The following is a 9,148-nucleotide window of genomic DNA, read 5'->3' on the forward strand; positions in this document are numbered from 1 at the left end:
AGTAGGCACGTGATTCAAGCCATCCAATCACAGCCGGTCTTGGCCTTTATGCTAATACTTTGGGAAACGTGTTCTCTCTCTGGCCCTGGACCATGTAGGCACCTCCATTGAGAACCTGAAACTAAAGCGAGCAAAGTAGAAGGTGGAACTGAGAGATGGAGAGAAATAAATTCATGATGATGACAACATTTCTGCCCCTGATCAAGTCAGGTTTCACAGCAGTCTCACTCGTGGACTCTCAACTTTCTTAAGTCATTGATTCCCATGAGGGCTTAAGCCAGGTTGGGTTGGGTTTTTCTGTCACTTGTAATCGGAGGAGTCTGGGTTATGACCGCATCTACCCCATCTAAAGTGAGAGGGCTGGTAGTGGCACGAAAACGAGCTGCAGACCCACAGCGACCTCTCTGCTTCATAGTTCATTAGCTGTGTGACCTTGAGCCAGCCCCTTAGTCACTCAGGACGTCAGTTTCCATGTCTGTAAAACATGGACATAAGATCCATACCTATGATCTCGAAAGTGACGTAAGGACCAGATGATTCCAGGAAAAGACTTTGAGAACAGCAAAGAATGGTATAGATGGAAGAATCCTTATCTACAATCTAGGCCAGTTAGGATGATACAGTATTCACCGTGTCTCTCAGACCAAGGTTGTTTTTAATGAAGTGTCTGGAGTACGGCCACTTCATGTACTGTAATTTAGCTCTTTGCTTTCCAGGGAAATAGTCAGTGATGACAATGTTTATCTCATTCGGAGATAAACCAACATTTCCTGTTTCCATTATTCAATTATAGGAAGCATAACATTTATTTGCAAATGCCATTAAGAAGCTTAAAAACTCAGCCTCAAAACTGTGCTCTACTAAAATAAATGTCAAACTTTACGTAGAGGAAGGAAGACTAAGAAAAGTTTTCTTAGTCATTGATGAGCAATTAATTATGTTCCAACTCGTTTTGAGAAATGGCACCTGTGTGGTTTTGAAACAATTTAAAAATAACACACAATCTGGGTTGAAATTAAGGCGTGGCCGGCAAATCAACTTAAATTTTTTTTCATATGCAAACAAAGTCCTCTGAAACTCATTGAGTTGTTCTCCTTTGAAGGGAGAACAGAAAGTATTTTCTTGATAGGAACTAATCAGTTTACTAACTAGAGAAATGCCTTAGATGATGCTTGTCAGTTCGTCTAAAAATTTCTCCCTCACTCAACAAGATGGAGAGATTAAGGAATACAAGTCCTAAGAAAATGGCTACCCATAGAGATGTGTGTATGGTCGTTAACTGGTGTATTTCGAAGTACATTCGTGAAAGAACAAACTAATCAAAAACAGACTCACGAATATAGAGGACAATCTGGTGATGCCCAGAGGGAGGAGGGTTGGGGGGGTGCTGGAAAAAAGGGGTGAGGGGTTAAAGAAGTACAAGTTAGTAGTTGATAGATGGTCATGGGGATGGGGACCACGGCAGAGGGAATGAAGTCGGTAATAAGGTGATGGCGAGGTGGAGAGCCAGAGGAGAGAAAGAGCAATTAGGGGGATCGTTTTATAACTACATAAACTATATAAACATCTAACCAATGTACTGGATATTTGAAACTAATAAAAAGAAAGCGCATTTGTGTATTTCAGCTGGGGGAACTCATTCTGCAAAGCAGATCTGCCATCCGAAGTGCGTCTGGGGGTATGCTAATGGCACAGGCACGGATACACACCTCTCTCATCACCCCGCTTCATCAGAATTCTGTCTAGTGCTTAGCTCTCTCCGCTCAGCCCTGCGCTGTGGACTGGAGGTTTGTGAGGTCAGGCGAATGACACGTAACACTCTCTGCCTCGGTTCCCGCCTCCATGAACGATGTCTGGTACCTTGTACAGTTCCGACCTCCGCTGTAAACGAATCGTAGTTTCCTTTGCTGCTAAAAGTTAGACCCTGGGCTAATTAGTACAAGTCTACTTCTTAGACTTGTCCTGAAAATTAAGAGAGAAACTGTATGAAAAGCACTTGACGTAGAGAATGACATAGTCAATGCAGTTTACAGGTGGTATTATTAATTTGCTATTGTCATCGCCATTATCTTTGGTTTAGAAGGTGTGGATGTGAGAGAGAATAAAAGGACACGATGAATCTGGGAAAAGAAATTTTTCCCTACGGGGGAGGATAATGGCCGACGCCCACCGTGTCCCCGAAACAGTGTTCTGAGTTCTCTATACGCATCTTCACGAAAGCTCTGCTGTTATTAACCTCATTTTACAGATGAGGTTGAGTCACATCTCCCCGCTAAGCTGCTGCAGAGCTGCGGGCCAAGCCCACCCAGGCTCTCTGTGGAGTCCATGTTCGCAAAGTCTTAGCTTCCTGGACCAATCTCAGCATTAATTCTTTCCCGAACCTGAACCCGGCCTGACTTGGGTTTGAAAATGCCAGGATTGTTGCAAAACCATAATATACAAAAGAAGGAAATCGGATTTCTGAAAAAGTATACTTTTTTGCTAGGGAGGTTTATACGGTTAACTTTCTTGTTGTGGGTTTGTCTTGCCTATCCTGTTCTACACACACAGAAGGAAGAGAATGTCACCGGAGTGGCCCCATGCCACGTGTCGTCCGTGAGGCGTCGGGAGTCTGTCTCTAACCACGTCCAGTCTGGCTCTGGCCAGGAACTTCGTGTCTTCTCATGGTTATCTTTACACCTGAGATCACACATCAGGTACCTGCTGAGTGACCTCGCTGTCAGCCAGAGGGAAGAGTTCAAAGGCAGAGATGGCCATTACCTACGGAAAGGGAGGGTTTGAGGATGGAATGATGGGGTCTTTTCCCTCAATTCAGTTGCAGTTTGAGCCTGAGATAAGGAGGAGTGACCAAGGACCTAGCGGCCACTGCTTTTTTCCTATTCAATTGGAAAATCAGTTGGCATTGAGCCTCCAATCCACAGAAGTCTTGCCTTCTGTGTCAGTGCTTAAGGTATATCATCGCTCAGCTCTTAACACACAAATGCTTTGTGACTTTTAGTGTGGAAGGGCTTCACACTGGGAACAGGGTACGTAGCGAGACTCGTCCTGCTTTAGTTTGTCTGAGTTGCCGACCCAGTGGATGTCAGATACTGTGATGTGTGGGCTCCTTATGGAAATTTTGAAAGGGAAGGATCGAGAACCTGCCTCATGCCTCTTGAACCAACCCACTTGGAAATTAAGGTGATTAGAGAGGTAATTTTGTGAGAAGAATGATGACGAGGTACTCCCCTGCCGAAGCTCAGTGAGGAGGAGAGGAGATGGCTCTGTTCTATTTCCATCACCAGTCTTTTCTCCCTTACTTAGAAAAAACTTTGTCTTGAGGACAGGGACTGACTTTACCCTTTTAATAAGGAGCAAATTTTAAAAGGACAGCAGGAAAAAAATAAAATTGAATTCTGATTACGACCACATTCACACCTGTTCGACACAGTGGTTGTGCACAGACTGTATTTAATCCTCGCGAGAACCCGATGATGTTTTTGTTATGATTTTTCTCTAACAGATGAAGAAACTGAGCTGGGAGGTGCTGAATAACTTTCTCAAAGCGGCACAGCCCATGTAAATGCAGCTGTGATTTTAATGAGGACTTAACGGGATGACAACACGTGCCCTTGATGGCTACACTGTATAGTTGTCATGGACTAGCACCTAGCACATGGTGGCTGTAGTAATTGCTCACCTAAAATGCCGAATGCCTTGAATACCAGCTGAAGAGTTGAAATGTTTTCTCCATAGTCAGTGATTCATCACACAGCTCAGAAGCTTTTTCAACAGGCTGAGACGATTCACAATAGGAGAGGTGGCATGTAGCCATCCTTCATTTAGTTATTCCATGAATATTTTTCGAGTACTTACAATGTGAAAAATACCAGATATAAGCACACACACACACACAAAAAAACCAGAGTCTTTGAAGGCAGGGAAGTAAGTGCGACTAAGTATTATTGTCCAAACACGTGCCATTTTCCGAATCTAATATGCTGTGTCCAGAGTATATTCGCTTTATTTTAGGAGGTGTGAGCAAAACTGTGAACCCAGAGATGAGGGCTGACAGGTTCTCAGAAATGAACTGACGTGCTAGAGAGAAGCGAGCCATTTTGTCTGTTTTAAATACCCCTTTCCCGTCAAATCCTTGCTGCCGTGCCTCCGATATCACGTACAACAGAAGAAACTAGAAAGAACGGAACATAGAAATATTCGTTTTGCAGCTTGGGCTCCATAAGGCGTCAGAAAACATTCTCATTTCCTACCAGCTACGCTGCTCATACAGCTGGGTCTGCAGGAAACCTTCATCAGCAACTTGTCAGGGCATCGTTTTATGTTTCAAAAGAACTTTCTTTTGGAAGAAACGGGGATTTTAACTCCAAAATATATTTTATGGATAATTTCCAAACACCACCAAAACACAAAGGCGCCCTGGTAAGTAACAGTCCCTGTTTTATTTTTCATTGACTCTTAGAATTGTCAAATCATGCTGAGTTTGTATGAGAATGGGGGACGAGTCACTGGAAGTTCCTATCTATTAATTTAAATTCTTCTGCAAAACCAGCATATTCTCTACACATGTCCCAAACCTGGGGGCAATGGGAAGAATTTATGTTATTCTGAGTGCACATTCTGTGCGAATGACGACTTGTACACAGACTTTTGCACACGTATCGGCCAGCTTGTCCACCCTTTAGAAGACTCCTAGGTAGTTGCTGATGACTAGATGTTGCTGTACATGGTGCTCAGAGCTTCTGAGAGAGAAACCTGGACCTAAGTGAATGCACACGGATAATAATTTTTGAATTCTGTTTGAGTCAGTAGTTATTCCAATTTGAGAACAGAGTCAGAGTAGTTATTCCAATTTGAGAACAGAGTCTAGTAGTTTTATGGTTTCAGGTCTTATATTTAAGACTTGAATCCATTTTGAGTCTATTCTTGTATATGGTGTAAAAACGTGGTCCAGTTTCTTTTTCTTTTTTTTGTATGTATCTATCCAACTTTCCCAGCACCATTTTCATAATGACGGGTCAGAAAAAAAACGCCCTAGACAGCAGGAAGGAGGATGCCCACGACAGGAATTTCACAGAAAGCGCATATTTGAAACTGTTGGCAGAAGCACAGGATCCTTGCCCCGTCTCCACTCCAAATTAACTGTAGATGCGTTGATATGTTCTACACGCAATGATTGCGTTCTGACGATTCGAAGGTTTCTCAACTGTTTCATTTATGGCAGCCGGATAAAGAATGCCGTGGCATGAATGAAGATTTTATAAAGGCGACGTGGCAGCTGTGAAGCATAAATAACTGCTTGAATTTTTTGCCGTAGCGAGCACTGTGATGTCAGCCTCTGTCACCTGGTTGTAGCTGACAAGTTCAGTGCCGATGAGGTGAATGGGTCTGATTGTCTGACAGAGGTATAAGAGTTTTTATTACAGTCTGAAAGCATTTGATTCAAAAAGGTGAGTCAGGAATTCAGAGATTTGATTAAGAAGTAATTAAGAAATGGCTGTCCTAGCTAATCCCTTCAAAAGGGGAGAGGTGAGTCAGATTTTACTGCATTCGCTCAAATAATTTTTGATGAATATTTGGCATCAACATTATCAAATGAATTAGCCTTATAAGCAGTGAATGTTGCACCACGCAAGTAACCAGGGCTCAGCTCCCCCGTCCCCTGACTATGTTTACCTGTTAAATGGCTTCGGGCAAGGAGGTCACTGCTCTTGGCACCTCACCCCTTCAGAACTGAGGCACGAACCAGCGGCATACCTGGGGGCTAGTTAAAAATGCAGACGCAATGTCATTTGTTTATTTTTTATTTCCCTTGCTCGAGGAGACATATCTGAAAAGAAATTCCTGTTAGTAATATCAGAGAGTTTACTGCCTATGTTTTCTTCTAGTAGTTTTATGGTTTCGGGTCTTATATTTAAGACTTTAATCCATTTCGAGGCTATTCTTGTATATGGTGTAAAAACGTGGTCCAGTTTCTTTTTCTTTTTTTTGTATGTATCTATCCAACTTTCCCAACACCATTTATTGAAGAGATTGTCTTTACCCCATTGTATATTCTTACCTCTTTTGCCATATATTAAATGAGTGTATAAGCGTGGATTTATTTCTGGGCTCTCTATTCTGTCCCATCGATCAATGTATCTGTTTTTATGCCAGTACCATGTTGTTTTGTGTACTGTAGCCTTATAGTATAGTTTGATATCAGGTAGTGCGATACCTTCAGTTTTGTTTGCAATGACATGGATGAACCCAGAAGTTCTTATGCTGAGTGAAATAAGTCAGACAGAGAAAGATAAATACCATGTGATTTCACTTATATGCGGAATCTAGGGAGCAAAAAGAACGAACTAATCAAAAACAGACTCACAAACACAGTGGACAATTTGGTGACGGACAGAGGGCAGGGGACTGGGAGCTGGGAGAATGGGGTGAAGGGTTAAAGAAGTACAAATTAGCAGTTGATAGTTGGTCACGGGGATGCGGAGCACGGCAGAGGGAATGCGGTCAGCATTAATATGATGGCTAGGTGGAGGGCCAGGGGAGGAAGGGAGCAACTGGGGGGATCGTTTTATGAAATATATAGATGTCTAACTAATGTACTGTATACTTGAAACTAATTAAAATAAATAAATTTAAAAAAAAGATTTAAAAAGTGTTAAAAAAAAATGCAGGCGCTTGGCCTGCTCCAGACCTACCAGATCAGAATTCGTATTTTAACAAGATCTTTAGGTGAACAGACAGCAAACGAAATGTTGGCATGTGCCATTCAAAAACGGTGGTCCTCAAACTTCAGTTTTTTGGACTATCACCTGCGTGATCTTTCATACAACTAGGTACTGTTATTCAATTGATGCTCTTTTCATTGACTCGTTTTTTTTTTTTTAACCTAAATATGGTTATTGGAAACTAATTAGAAGTAGTTTGCTATATGTAGAATGTGATCACACAAAAATCAGCAGGCTACTTCTCTGCGGGTTATTTGACGCGGTTGTGAAGACGAAACGTGCCAATAAGGATAATGCCCTGGGAACAACGGCCGGCAGGTAATAAAGTGCTTTGCTGGTTTTCACCGTTTTCTTACTGTTCAAAATTAAATCATGATTAATAAGCCTTTTCTTTTTGATCCAAAGAGAGATTACTTGGCATTAGAAAAGAGTTAAGATTATCACCACATCAATTGAAAGGAAATTTAAAAAGGGAGGTCAGTCTCTCTCTCTTTGATGTAACCTTGTATAACACTGTGTCCTTGTGCCACCTGAAGCCACCTCAGGGCCACCGGTGGCGTATGTCCCCTCTACTTTGAGAAACGCTTCTTCAGATCTTAACAGACATAACCGTGAAATGAGATGATACTCAAGGGTCTATCTCTTCCAAATGTATCAGAATAACATGATATCCCTTGAATATTCTGCAGTCAATAGGCTCAATTTCCTGTTGTCCAATAGGTAGAGTGTTTGGCTCATTTGAGTTTTGCAATGATAAATAATGGTGGGATGAACCATTTTTCCTCTCCCGTTGGCAGAGATGAATGTCATATTCAGTGTTGCTGTAATTACAGGGAATGAGACACCTTTCAACTCTTGATGGTAGGGATTCAATATTATTAACTATAGTAGAGAGTGATATTAGTGTTTTTTTCTAAAAGAAACCTTTGTGTATTCTTTGATCCAGAAATTTTATTTCTAGGAATTTATCTTCAAAGATAGAATTACTATGTAAGCAATTTTTTTTTTTTTTACATATGTGCTCATTTTAGATTACTTATGATAGGAAACAAAAAAAAAATTCAAGTATCTAACAAGGAGGATTAGTTAAATGAATAACAGTACAATGAGACCATGCGGCTACTCATAATCATATTACAGAATAATTCCAAACTCATGAAAAAGTAATTGACACATTGTAAGTGAGAATGTTGCTTATTAAGCAATATATATAACATATTCCATAATACGTAAAAATTGTAAAAAGACAGTGTGAGGCCAGAATGCCCGTACTGATATTTCAGAGTAACCAGTCGTTTTGTGCATTTTCCTAAATATTGATAATGCACCAAACGTGAATTTTGCATCAGAAAAGCAGTATTATCTATTTATCTAGTTAAATATAAGAGAAGTTGGGAAATCTAGGTTTGAATCCTAACCTTACTTATTTAGTAGGGAGAGACAAAAAGAAATACTGACATAATGTGATTTGGGGGGTGTCACTGGTTTTTTGTGAGCCTCCACTTCTTCACCTTTATACTCAATCGCTACTAATAACATTGGTAACAGTAGCTCTTCTGAGGGATGCTGCCAGGTTCTAACGCGTAATGTATGTGAATATGTGTCCAACTGGAAAAAAAGACCCCGTCATCTTGATGATAGAAATCCGATTACTTCTTACAGCCTCGCTTGCTGCTAGCTTCCCCAGGCCAGTGTCTACTCTCCCCTCCACTCTTGGCAGTGACCTCCTAAGGGGTCTTCCTGAGTCTACCCTTGGTCCTCTGCAGTTTTCCTTCTAAAGTAAGTCATACCAGGTCACTACTTCATTCATCAACCCCCCCCAATGACTCCCTATGTCATGCACAAGGCAATGCGGGCTCCTCAAGGCCCTTTGTAACTTGGCCTCTAGCGTCCATTCTGATCCAGTCTCTCACCATTCTCCCTCTGCCATTGCAGTGCAATCACTTTGGCCCTGGGATGTCACACACATACCTGCCTCGGGTCACCTGCACTTGCTTCCCTTCTGCAAAGGACACTCCGGCCCCAGACAGGATTTTGATTTGCTCCTTGATTTCACCGAGTTCTCTGTCCTAAATAACCCCATATGAAAAAGTATCTCTCCCTACCTCTGTCGATATCTATTTTCTTTCCAGCATTCATGCTCAATATTTATACTTTATAATCTCTCTCCTCATTTTTTATATCGTCACTACAATGTAATCCCCAAGAGAAAGATTTTTCTTCCTCGTAACTAAATACTCAGCAATTAGAACAGCCTTGACACTTAGTAGGTGCTCGATAACTAAAAGCTGAATGGATGACTAAATGAATAATAAGAAAATCATGTTAGTTTAATTATTTTTGTTAGGTATTGCTGTATAATAAACTACCCAAAAACTTGGTGGTTTAAACCAAAGACTACTTTCTTCGCTCAAGCATCTGCGATT

Source organism: Pteropus vampyrus, unplaced genomic scaffold (genome assembly GCF_000151845.1).
Source record: "Pteropus vampyrus isolate Shadow unplaced genomic scaffold, Pvam_2.0 Scaffold162, whole genome shotgun sequence".
In the NCBI taxonomy this organism is placed as follows: domain Eukaryota; kingdom Metazoa; phylum Chordata; class Mammalia; order Chiroptera; family Pteropodidae; genus Pteropus; species Pteropus vampyrus.